Source organism: Haemaphysalis longicornis, unplaced genomic scaffold (genome assembly GCF_048455015.1).
Source record: "Haemaphysalis longicornis isolate Haplotype H1 unplaced genomic scaffold, Haemaphysalis longicornis Haplotype H1 scaffold_1, whole genome shotgun sequence".
Classification (NCBI taxonomy): domain Eukaryota; kingdom Metazoa; phylum Arthropoda; class Arachnida; order Ixodida; family Ixodidae; genus Haemaphysalis; species Haemaphysalis longicornis.
The window spans coordinates 36,594,304-36,607,777 of record NW_027526203.1 but is presented as its reverse complement, the minus strand read 5'-3'; the positions used below and the strand labels follow the sequence as shown (position 1 = coordinate 36,607,777).

The 13,474-nt window shown below is 50.9% G+C and overlaps 1 protein-coding gene across 1 annotated transcript in view; it reads right to left on the bottom strand.

Moving 5' to 3' along the window:
- The window catches only part of LOC144175832 (nose resistant to fluoxetine protein 6-like), a 421,837-nt gene that overhangs the window by 309,723 nt on the left and 98,640 nt on the right, over nt 1-13,474 (bottom strand). The gene's annotated exons all lie outside the window — the stretch shown is intronic.

Below are 13,474 nucleotides of genomic sequence, written 5' to 3'. Positions count from 1 at the left end.
TGGAATGACTTAGTGAGGCGTGCTCCCCGCGCAGGGGGCATGCTGACGAAGGGAATTCTGTCGAATGGATGTGGTGGAGGGGAGCTCTGCTTGGGAAGGTGTCCGTTTGCAAGAGCCGCCAAATACGCGCATGGCTTATCGTAAGGGATGGATGAGGCAGGGCAAATTGTCGACGCGAGAGGCGGTAGTGCTCTGTTATGTCATTAAATGTGATCAGTCGGTCTCTGGCAGAGCGCGCCCCGTGGTGAGGAACGATACTCACGCCGGCTCGGTGTGTGAGTTCGCGAGCCATAGCGTGTGCAATTTCATTCCCCTCCATGCCAGTGTGGGCTGGGGTCCATATGAGCTCCACTGAGTCCTCTGGTGGATTTTGCTTGAGAAGTTTGAGCGCCGTGGGAGATATATGTCCCTGGGCAAAATTTTGAACGGCCATTTTCGAATCTGTGATTATAATTACCGGATGTGGCCTATGTGTGAGGGCTAAGGCAACTGCCGCCTCTTCCGCCACAGTAGGGGAGGTGGTTATGACTGTGAGGGCGTTGAGTGGAGCAGTGCTTTTTTGACCGGTAATCGCTATAGCATATGCCCCGTGATGCCTGTACTCCGCTGCGTCAGAGTATACTACTTCCGAAATATTTCTTAGCTGCCTGGCGAGAGAACGGGCTCTTGCTTTGCGTCGTGCCGAATTATGAATCGGATGCATGTGCCTAGGTAGAGGCTTTACGATTATTTGCTGAAATATATCAGCAGGAATAGGTAATGACTCCTGAGTCTGCTGCGAGACCGCAATGTTTTGCCGCGAGAGAATCTGCTGTCCCGGTCGAGTGAGCTCTAAGCGTGTTCTCTGAGAGCACAGGCGAGATTCAATGAGCTCTTCAGCGGTATTATACACTCCGAGTTTGTTAAGCTTGTCGGTGGACGCGTTGGGGGGAAGTTGAAGGGCAGCCCTGTATGCTTTCCTAATGAGGCCATTAATTTTATCCAGTTCACTTTTACTGGCGCTAATGTAAGGTAAAGTGTAGAGAAGTCGGCTAATAAAGAAGGCTTGGATAAGCCGAAGTCGGTTACTTTCGCGCATCTCACGATTTCGATTTGTGATCCTTTTGAGGAGAGCAATGAGCTGGTACACGTGGGAGCTCAGCTGCTTAATGAGCTCCGAGTTAGACCTGTTCTGCTGCATGGTAAGGCCCAAGACTTTAATTTTGGGGACCTGCGGCACCGTGTGGCCCTGCACCTGGATGGTGATTTGGGGTGTCGTAGCCGTTCTTTTCTTTGGTGGAAGCACCAGTAACTCGTATTTAGTGGGTGAACACTTAAGGCCAGCCAGGGCTGCCTGTTGTGATACCACATCTGCTCCTGCTTGGAGGGTGCTCTCAATGTGTCCATCGCTTCCCCCAGCCACCCATAGGGTGATGTCGTCCGCGTATATACCAAAACGGAGATGCGGGATCCGCCTTAGGGCATGGGCGACCGGCAGGAGGGCCAAGTAAAAGAGAAGGGGGGAAATGACCGCCCCTCGAGGAGTGCCCCTACTAGCCAAGTCATACGGTCCACCCTCATTTTGGCCCATTGGGATAGTAGCGGTGGGGTAGGTCAGAAACGCCCTTACATAATTGTAGACCGTGCGACCCGGGTTGATGGAGGTTAGACCAATCATAATGGCCGTGTGGTCTACCGTATCAAAGGCCTTTTGTAAGTCTAGTGCAAGCAGTGCTGTGCTATCAACTTGACTGGTTGCCTGTATGACTTCATTCGAGAATTGCAGCAACAGGTCTTGCGTCGACAACGTAGGGCGAAAACCTACCATTTCACAAGGTAGTGCATCCGTCTTGTTGATGTGCCGGGTAAGCCGAGCTAGAATTATATGTTGTAGGACTTTGCCAACGCAGGACGTAAGGGATATTGGTCTGAGATGTTCTAGAGCCATGGGCTTACCCGGCTTGGGAATGAAGGATATTTTGGCTGTGTGCCACTGCTTAGGTAGGGTGCCCATTCGCCAATAGTGATTGTAGTACTCAGTTAATTTGGCGACGGATTTGTCGTCTAGGTTCCTCAGAATTTTACTAGTGACACAATCTGGACCGGGGGCCGAACCTGTTTTGGCATTTTGTGGGGTGCTTCTGACTTCCGCTTCGGTTGTGTCCGCATCTAGGGCTTCGTTTTCATATCCCTTGTAGTCCGGGAGAACCACTCGTGCACCATCTGGGATATAGATTCACCTAAGGCGATCCATGAGTTGAGAGATTGTGCCGGGGGTTTGATGGACGAGTTTTTGTATGTTGTGGGTCTGATCTGTTTTATTGTTTTGGGGGTTGAGGAGGTGTCGCAGGAAAGGCCATGTTTTCCTCATACTTAGCGCGCCCTTGAGCTGGTCACAGATGTGGTGCCATTGCTGTCTGGCCAACTGTTTAATGTAATTTTGTATGGTAATTTCCAATTCAGCGATCTTTCGGCAGAGGATTCTGTTGCGTTTGTTTCGCCGCCATCTCTTTTGCATGCTGCGGTAGGCCATCCATAGATGCTGCAGGCGAGAGTCCATTCTTTCTGACGGTACTTCGGGATCAATTTTACTACTGGGTGCTTTAGCATCCTTAATTAACTGTTGCGTCCAGCTCTCTAAATCCATCTGCTCTGAGGGGTCTTCGGATGGTTCCTGATCTCTGATTCTGCGAAATTTGTCCCAGTCCGTGATGTGGGTGTGTCGGATCGGAGCTGTGTATTGTTTAACGGAAAGAATGTCAGACTGGATAATAGAGTGGTCACTACCCAGCGTATGTTCCATGCACGTCCACTGCATTCGTGAGATTCCGACAGATAGCGTGAGGTCTGGGGAGGTGTCTCTTTGCACGCTAGTGCCGATTCTGGTGGCCGTGTACGGGTCAGACTCAGGAGTGAGGTGACACTTCTGAATCTGCTCCCATAGTAGCCTTCCCTTTCTGGTCGTATATGAGTAGCCCCAAGACATGTGAGGAGTGTTCAAGTCCCCAACTATTAAGAGAGGATTTCGCGCTGCTTTCTGTTTAGCCGCCTCGAGCAGGGAGCCGAACCTATGATGCTGCTGTATACATTCGAGATAAAAATACTGCTGTCCGCTTTACTGCGGGGTATGACTTCTATGAAGTTGTACGAAATTTCCGTTTCCGCTAGCTCTACAAGATCCGCAGTGAGATTACGTTGAACCAAGACAGCAGTTAGGTCTGAATCGGAGCTTTGGAAGCTTTTGTAAACTGGCAATTTGATTTTTGTGCCTGACTCTTGGATGGCTATGATATCTGGAATTTTAGATTGGGATTGGACATGAAGGAGAAGGGTGTTCCTTTTCCTTCTGTACCCCCGGAAATTCCACTGCCAAACTCGAAGAGTGTTAAAAATCTTGTTCAGCGCCATCAGGGAGATCAGGGAGAGGTTGCGAGATTGCGTGAGGGGCCATTATTACACCCATGGTAACCGTTAGCTTAGCGACCTCTGTTTTCAAGGCCTCTACCATTGCTTGCATACAGGCTTGGTTATGCAGGAGTGTTTGATGGAAATGGGTATATTCAGCTTTTTGCTCCTCGAGGCCGCCTTGGCAAGTGCGCTCGACAGTTACGAGTCTGTCTTCGGAGAATGGGATACTCTCACCAGACGGCTCTCACCCCTGTGTTGCACGTCTCTTAGGGGGCGGAGGCGTAGGAGATGATTGTGGAGAAGAGGTAAGCGGGGGCTTGATTGACCTGCTCAGCTGGCAAATTGGCAGCACGCTTAAGAGCCTGGTTGTCTTCCCTGAGCCTTTTGTTCTCCATGCGAAGCTAAGTCAGTTCTCTGCGAATCGTTCTCAGCTCATTTAGAAACGTTTCTGGAATTTGCGGGGGAGGGAGGGGAGATTGCAGCGAGCCAGCAAGAGGGAGTCGTTGGGTGCTCACCTTTGCTGTTGAGTTGAGAGAGTGAGACACCTGGTAGGGCTTGCTCTTCAGGGCTTGTTTGGTTGAGCTTCCTGCGGAAGAGGTCTTTGGGACCTGTTTTGGTCCCTGTTGGATCCCCACTGTGGAAAGCAGAGTGTTGGCGGCCACTTGCGCGTACGTAGGCGATTGCCTCCGTGGTTGGAAACGGCGGGGGCAGTCGGCGGAGCCTGTGGGGTGGGCTCCTGCACACACTATACACTTCGGAATGCACGGGTGGTTGTCTATAGGATTGGTGAGCCCACACAGTGAGCAGCGTGGCTGTGGCTGATTTTCAGGGCAGACGTCTTGGCGGTGGCCAGTACACCAGCATGTTGTACAGGCTTCCGTCTTTCGTCTGAATGGCTTGCATCGGTACGTACCTGCGCGGTACCGAACCCAGAAAGGCACCTTCCTTCCTTCGAAGAAGATTTCGACGATGTTCGAGGTATTGAGCCTTCTTGCCTCCAGAATCCCTATGTCGGGGTTGTAGTGCATAAGGCTATGGAGAATTTGCTCAGCCGTGTCTGTGCTGGGGATATTGAAGATGACACCGAGCGCAGTGTTCGCCGGGGCTGAAACGTGCGTTGCGACCGGATACTGCTGCCCGTTGAGTTCGAGGTCAGTGACCCTGGTGTATCTCTTGGCTCGTTCTTCATCGGGAGTACTGACGATGATGAAGTTCGCTTTCGGTTGTATCCGGACTTGGTCTGCGTCGTTGGGTGTTAAGCATGCGGCCTTCATTATGAGGTCTACCAACGTGGCAACGGGTACCGATGTAAGAGCCACTCCACCTCTAGGCCTGAGAACGATCTTGATATCCGTCTCTGGTAGCGGAATAATGGGAGGATTATTTGCTATCTGTTTGTGGCGCCTTCGCTCCGACGTGCCTCCGGTACCGGCGGTCGTTGCGGGTGAGTCTTTGTTGGGAACTACGACGAGATCTCTGGACGCTTTATTTTGCATTTTGCGCCGGGTGGTGAGCCAGCCTGGCTGTTCCAATTCCTCCGGGTCAATATCTTCGCCTTCCACCATGCTTTCCATCTCTGAAGGCTTCGAGAGATTACGGTAGCGCACAGCGGGCGCTCACCTTGTTGGTAGGCTTAGCTGCACGTCGGCGTGGTGGCGGTGACGTTCGGCGGGCTCACAGGTCGAGCTTAGCCTAACTAGGCTTAGCACAGTGAGTTGCAGGTACGCGTGGCTTACAGAGTTCGTGAAGCAAAGATGAGCGATTTCCTTCACACATGAAGCACACGCGATGATACGAAGGATGTTAACAACCTCTGGAGAACAAAACTTTGTCAGTCCATGGGCACATTTCGCAGAAATCGAAGCAAAAATACGGAGACGGTGTGAAGAGCGCTTTCACGCCGTAGCCCCATAGCGGGAGTCCCCTTTATACTTGAACCGTGTGACAGCGCGCCGTGCCGCCCAGCCTCGACGCACGAGCAAATGATATCAAATTAAGCTTGCCGGCATAGCACAATGTAGCGAGCTGTGAAGATGGACATGGCAGGGGAAAGCCGGAGTGGGGGAGCAGGTGCCTGAGGTGACAAGCCCCGGGCCCAAGGGATCCGCAACTGTGACAAACTGTATTATGGTGACTGAAACTGGGAAGAATGTGCGCTTATTCCTATGAGCATACACAGAGGCATTTGGAGTGCTTAGCCTTCTGCAGCAGGCCATCTAATAGTGTAATAGTCAGCTGTTGAGGTAAGAGGTTCCTTTTAAATGCAGTATTTATTCTTACGAGATTCTGTGCGGGGTCGCCCAACGAGCATTTTTTAGTTTTACGAGGCTCTTAGCTGGCTCACTTTGTAAGCGTCTTAAATCTCGTGACTTAAGGTGCCAACTTCAGAAACGAGGGTCAGGAGGACAATAAACGTAATTACTTGCCCCATCATCAACATCCTCGTCTTGGTTCAGCAGTTCTCAGCCCAGTGTTTTTTCGAAGGTCTTATTGCCTTTCCTATCTTCTTGGGGGTTTCGTTACCGCATCCACAAAAAAGTAGGATAAGCGTTAAACGTTTCTAATTTCTCAGCAAGAGATGCCTTATTTGCACCTCAACAAGTTGCAATCCTGACGTCGCGTCCAAAAGTGTCGTGACAAGATCTCCTGGTGGCTTCCTTTATGGTTGTTAGGGGCCATGTCCTTTTGTTTTGCTTTTTTTTACTTTGCACGGGGAGGAAATTTGCGGTTGCTCTACGGTGAGTAAGGGAATCACTGAAGTTTAGTAGGCCCTGTTTAGCGGCGGGTTGCGGTTCCCATCTTTACCGAAACGACGGCCTAGTATTCGGAAATATGCAGAGACGCCCAAGGCGAAATTGGTTTCGGCGTGGAACAACCGAGTTCATTTCTCCAAGTGTAGAATGCTACCCGCCCATACGTTGCCATGGATATACGCCGATACGTTGCTCACACGATCTGTTAAGTTAGTGTGTCGTCGAGCTGTTTGCGCTTACTTCACGTGGAGAGCTTCCCTGGGCCAACTGACGAGTAAAGCCGGGGTGCTGAGAGAAAGAGAAAGAGAGAGAGAGAGAGAGAGAGAGAGAGAGAGAGAGAGAGAGAGAGAGATGCAGGGAGCGACAGCGTGAACAAACTATTTATCTGTGGGATTAGGAAGGGGGTTGGCGGAGGTACATAAGGCCTGTAGGACGCCACCACTAATTCATCGGAGATGTTCAGGCTCCTCAGGGCCTGTTCCCAGAGGGTTGTGGAGGGAATTGGGTGTTATTGGGAGGTTCAACACTTAAATATGGAGTGGTAGTGCCTGTCCAGAGCCCCACATGCTGAGCAGTTAGAGCTCTCTCTGGAGAGCTCCGCAGGTGAAAGCACTGATTTGAACAACCCCTCCGAAATAGCGATAGCACGGCAGCATCGATAGACCTGATGATGATGATTGGGCTTTCTATGGCGCAAGGCCGACTAAGGGAAACGGGCGCCATAGAAGAAGTAATTTAATGGTTGATGAGACCGTAAATACTGTTGTATAGGGCCAGGATGATTACACGTGATATGACAAGAGCTGCGGAAATTTTACCTCAGCTAAAAACTTAAAAACACGTTTACCAGAAAACATTCGTTCGTCGGCTAAAAATAATGATGGGTGCAGTGGGATGTGTCGTCTGTATAAATCAGGGAAATGATTGTGTCGTGTTGCGTCAAGTGCCTTGCATGTGACTGGTATGTGTACTAGTATGTGAAGTATAGGTCCCTTCCACACCTGCTACACATGGGTCGCGAAGATCCAGTGAGCAGAAGGGAGTGCGTTACATGTGTGTGGCGTACCCACAGCCGAGCCAAGGCGACTTCAGTGTATATTTTGTGTGATTAAGTTGTGTAGTGTCCCGAATGTGGTGTTATTACGTGTAGTTTGCTGTCTGTTTGTTGACTTCAGTGTAGTTGTCATGTGTTACAAAGCTGTCGTCTGATGTGTGTGTTTAGGTCGGTGTATGGTACTGTTTTCATGTCAACTGTGGTCATGAGAATAGCAGCACCAGCCATTTGATCAGCGGTCCCATTATCAGGGATCCCACAATGACCTGGTACCCAGCATATAGTTATTTCTCAATTTGAAGCATATGCAGTCACTGTAACCTTCAAAAGAGCATTGATTACACAGTTTTTAGACGACCTTCCTGATGACAGTGCCTGCAAAATGCTTAGAGAATCTCTGCAAACGATTAAATTGGGCATTTTATGTTTGATAATGTGATTTGAAACGAGTAAGATGCCACACGCTTCTGCTGTGTAAATACTGCTATGAAAGTTCATTGTTGTAGTAACCCTGTAATTTCTTCCGTGCGCTGCACAAGAGGCAGTAGAAGCCGTTTTCGACGCGTCACTGAAGAATTCTGCGCCCCCGTACTTGTCCTGCAGGAACAGGAAGTGCTGCATAATTGCACCCCTGGGTACCCTATTGCTTCTAGTTGCGTGAATGACAGATCGCGTGATATAGGACAAAGACACCATGGTGGAATGAAATTATGGATGGATTTCTTGCGCAGGTCTGAAAGGGGGACATTTTGTACAGAAGCCTCCCCCTCGCTCTGAGGGAGAAAGGTAAGGAAATAGATGGCCTGTTTAAAAAGATTGGCAAGTTTGATGTATCGTTCATGATATGATTAAAACGGTGGTTGGTTAAAGACACGATCTTAGATGCGTAGAGCTTGTCAACATACTTCCGCTGATGCCCTAGGCACCATTTACCGCACTTGACATGCAGACTCTCGACAGGGCTAGTGCGGAAACCGCCGTACGAGAGGTGGAGGCCAAGATGCAGCACTGCGTCGAGCATTTTCATCGCTGTTTTTGTCGCCGACCCATTTACGACACTGCCATAGTCAAGCCGAGACCCTACCAAGGCAGTGTAAAAGTGCTGCAGGAGTTGTTTGTCGGCCCCATAAGATTGGTGTGACAGGACCCTAATAATGTACATTGCCGTTAAGCATCTGTATTTAGGCTGTTTGATATGCGGTATGAATGTAAGTATTTCATCGAATAAAATGCCTAAAAACTTGTGCTCCTTGTTCACAGAAATCGACACACTGTTAAGAGTGGACCCCACGCTTCTTAGAGTACACAACGCAAGAGCATTTTTCAGGATTCAGTCTAAAATCGTTCTTGTCTGCCCAGCCGGCATGGTTGTTCACGCGGAGCAGGACTTGGCGTTCGCAGATTGATAATTAACATGATTTAAAAGATATTTGGACATCATCTACATAAACTGAACAAGAAATGGCTGGTGGCAATGCCTTACGGAGCGAGTTCATGTTCACACTTAAGAGTGTGCGGCTTAAAACAGCGCCTTGAGGTAGGCCATTTTCCTGAACATGTACATTATAATGTGCACTACCAATTCTTACACGGAAAGTTCGTTCAGACAAGTAGCTAGAAACGGTGTTAAGCATAATGCCCGAAACACCGACTGACTTCAATTCACTCAAGATGCCGTATCGCCGTGCCGTGTCGTAGGCCTTTTACATATCAAAGAAGATTGCAATGCAGAACTGTTTATCAATGAAGGCATCTTTTATGTAGGATTCTAACGCAACAAGTTGATCATTGGTGGAGGGCCCCGCACTGACGTTTGCCTGGCAGCTCTCCAGAAGACCATTGTACTCCAGGAAATACACAAGACTCCGGTTATTCATCTTCTAGAAAAGCTTGCACAGAAAGCTTGTCAGTACAATGGGTGGATAGCTAGTGGGAGAGGGAGCGTCCTTCCCCTCTTTAAGGAAAGCTACAACTACAGCCTGCCTCCAAGACTTTGGAAGCTGCCCCGAAAGCCAGACTTTATTGTATGAATGAAGGAGTGCTTAAACTGTGTGAGCGTGTAGGTGTTGTATCATTGGGTACGTAGTTTTGTCTGGGCCTAAAGCTGAGGGTTTAGATGTGCTCAGAGCAGACTTCAGCTCATGTAGTAAAAACAGGGAGTTGTAACAAGTCTGTGATTTGTTGTTGTCACGTAGGTACATCTTTTCACAAGAGGCTTTTTGCTTCAGGAAAGTGCTAGTGTAGTGTGCTGAACTGGACACGTGTTCGAAGTATTGTGCGAGTGGTTAGCCTGGTCTTTGAGTGTGTCGCGTGTTGTGCTAACCAGGGGCAGGCTGTGTGTCTGTTGTCCTCGATGCATACGTACATGTGTCCAGACTTTGTGTGTGTCCGTGTATGAATTAATGGATGTCAAGAAGGTGTGCCAACTCTCTCGTTTTGCCTCACGGCCCACACGTTTTAATAACGCCTTGGCTTGTTTGAACAAAATGAGGTTACCCGAGGTAGGGTACTGACGGAGAACACCCCACGCCTTGTTCTGGGCCTCTCGTGCCCGCCTACAGTCCCGATTCCAACACGGCCTCCTCTGGTTTCGCGGGGCACCAGAGGCGTGGGGTGGCGTCGAGGCGTCGGTGGCATCCAGGATGTGCGCCGTGAGTAGTTGGAAAGCTTCTTCAATGTGTAGGTGTGTTATGGTTATGTAGTGTAGTTTGGATGTCTCTGTAAATATATTCCAGTTACCTCTTGCTTCATTGTACCTGTTGTGGGAAGATGGACTGCGTGGGCCTTTATCTGTATATGTTAGTGACGTGGGGAAGGGGTCACTGCAGAATGGGTAAGTGCCCACACTCTACTCGAGAAGAGCAAAGAGAACTGCGGAGCCAATAGGCAAGTCAAGATATGAGTGTATGTTGTGTCCTATATTAACGTATGTGGGCTTATTTTTATTGAAGAGGCATGCTCCTGAAGATGCGAGGAATTTCTCTATCAGGCGAGCTCGGGCATCCGTGCAAAAAGAGCCCCAAAGAAAGTTGTGCGCATCAAATTCGCCTGCGAGGTTGTATGGTTCGGGCAGCTCGTCATCCAGCGCCTCGAAGTCAGAGCTCGAAAGTGTAAAGTCAAGAGGAATTATATGAAGCATACCTTTATCAAGCTATTAAACGTTATTGTGGGAATTGCTATAGCCTCAAGGACAGTGTTCAAAGTGACAGGGTGGTATGCTAAAGACTTCTGGCCGATTACGGCCACACTGCCAGAAGAGTGTGTGCAGCCAACCCTATTCTTTCTGAATACCATATGGCTATTTAAGAAATTTGTATAATTAGAATTAAAATGTGTTTCCTGGACACACATTACACTTGGCTGATTAGCATGCAGAATCTCGTACACGTCGTCAAGGTTATTAAGGAGGCCTCTACAGTTCTATTGAACAATATTTTCTCATCCCATTACGATGTGTAGGAGCCGCTGGAATGTGACCATTTATGTAAGGTCTTTCGGGGCTTGCACTCTCGGGAGGTTTTTTTTACCTTCTCTGGAGGTTCCGCTCCTCCCGCGGTAAAGCATACAGGAAAGGTCCCGCATCCATGTCATCATCAGCCTTTGAAGGGGTACCTGGCGGACCAGACCCCCTCGACTTGGTACCCTTTCCGGTGCCCTTCATACGAGCCGCTTCCGCGCCGAGGGCGTCAGGAGTGCCCCGGGTGGCACAGGTGGTGTGGCGGGGGTGAAGACGGCTGCGGGTGCCTTCGTGCATCTCCTCCATGTCCTCGTATGTGGTTTCGGCCGTGGAGAGGAAGCAGTAGATGCACTGGTATTCCCAACCGACGTGGTTGCCACCACAGTCGCTGCTGGTTGAGGGAGCGGTGCAGCGGCGTATTGGGCTGGCCGGGGCAACCCTGGGGGGGGGGGGGGCTCGTGGTATTGGGTCTCCGACTCGTCCGGCTCGTGGTATTGGGTCCCCACCGAAACCAGACGCTGCTCCGCCCCCCGGCGAGCTGCGTCGCCATACCTCCACAGGGGGAATGAGGCGAACCCCTTTCGCGCATCTGCGAAGGTGATATTTTCTGCTACGTTGACATTGATTATTTTCTTTTCTTGTTGGAATTTCTCACATTTGCAGGAGTACGCCACGTGTGGTCCCCGCAATTAACACAAGTGAAAGTGTTGGAGTTGCAGTTATCTGTCGGCTGGTCCTGTGCAGCGCATTTGGCACAGGTCGTTTTGCCGCGTTAAGAGTTTGTACCGTGCCCGAACCACTGGCATTAGTAGCACCGGCGCAGGTTCGGTATGTAAAGTCTGTCTGGACATCGTATGAAGCCTGCATTGTCCAACTTGAGAGCTTTGAGTAGTCCATGTGTAGGTGTTTATTGTGTCTATGCATTTTTTTTCTATTGTTACTTAATTTATGTCGTGATTAATATAGTCTACGAGTACGTGCACTTATGCATTGTTCTTGCATGTACACTTATGCATCTGTATATATCTGTTAATTTCACGTATATATTAGCATGTGTATGCTTTTTACCGTTGCCAGACAGCTGCTGTGTTTACGGGCTGCCAGGCACCCTTCAAGTGGTCAGTGACCGCTTTTTCGCCTGGTGAACCCCCAACACTGTAATGTTGGAAAAATAAACTTGAACTTGAACTTGAACAAATGTCAAGATCAATTGTTTTGTACGGATTTCGGTGTCACTTCGACGCATGGTTATGCTTCGCACTGCCATCACACCCTGGATGCGAAGGCCCTCGCGCAGATCTGTCTCTGTGGCGTTCATCAGATCAAAATGGGAGATGACGCCCTTGGAGCTGTTCAGCGTGCGGTGGGGCGTGTTTGCCGGTTTGTTTGAGGAGGTTGCTAGATTGCTGCCGGTGGTCAAGTTCGATCAGGACTTCCCCTGTTTTGAGTTTTGTGTCTTTGTAGGATTTCCGACAATGCCCTCAAGGAACCTGGAGATAACAAAAACCGACTGTGGAGTGACGGGCTTTGGTCAAGGTAGGTAGGTAGTGTTGGAAACCCAGAGTCCGCGTGCGTTCCCCATTCCTCGCCGCGCGCAGCTGAGGCGAGGGGGGAAGACTCCTTCTCTCCCCTCGGCAGATGCGTTCCTCACGCCACGGCGCAGGCGTGTCGTGGCGCGGCGACCGCTCGTCACGTGACCGGTTCTTCGGGGCCCCGGTGGGCCGGTCTCGGTGCGCGGGAGGAAAGAAGGGCCTCTTGAGTTCGAACGGGCAACGAGGAGAGACGTGAGTACCGGAGATCCGGCTTTCCCCTTCCTTTGTCTACCCCCCTTTGCGCCTGCCTCCTGATCCTCGCCGGACGGCTGGGTCGGGACGAGCGAGTGTCGGCTACGTTATTGGTGGAGCGCCAATAAACGAGAGTTTGGCCGTTTAGTTGTGTTTGTGTGTTCCTTGCTGCTCTCTGCCGCTACGCCAGTCGGTGGTGCGTGGCGGAGTTCAGCCGAGCTAGCCTTGCGGCTAGAACCCTGGTCGTCACATTTTTAGCGCACCAATGTGGGACTCGTCTTCAGTCGAATTCGAGGTTCGCTAGCTCCGAAAAGGAACATGGCACACGACTATGAGTTGGCGGATTTGATGCTGTTGGCCGACCTTTGTGGTCATGCCCGGGATCCCCCGCGATGCCCTGCATCAACAACGTCCTCCGCAGCCGCCGACGCGGCTCGGGTCCCCCTTCTCCACGGCCCCTACGCAACCGCAGCCGCGGATTGCGCAGCAACGGGAATCCCGGAAGGCTCCGGATTCCACGAGCGCTCTTCGTCAGGCGATGCCGCACGTTCATACTCCAGGAGCCGGGCCTACGCAGACGCTGAAGCCCCAAACAGCGCGCATCTCGTCCCAGTCGGATCGCAGACGCCTGTAAGCGGAGGAATGTCTACAGAAGCAGCTTCCATCGCGAACGCTCTCGCAAGCGCTATGTAGCAGGCGCGGCAGGCGGCGCGCTCACCCGAGCCCAGGGTGCAGCTACCGGTGCCGACGTACAGCGGTTACGGCGATCAGTCGAGCGCCAACGCTTTCCTACTGGCTTTGAGCCATTACGAGTAGGCGACCAGCACCAGCGAGAGCGCGGTGCTGCGCTGTGTCCTGCCCGCAGCCCTAGTCGACCAGGCCGCCCGGTGGTATCGGATGATAGGCCATACGGCGCGCACGATGGACGAGTTTCGAACGATGTTCAGGAAAGAATTCCTGCACATCGACTACCTACGAAGAATGCGTAGGCAGTTGGAAGTGCGCACCGAAGCCCCGGATGAATCGCTCGTCGAGTACG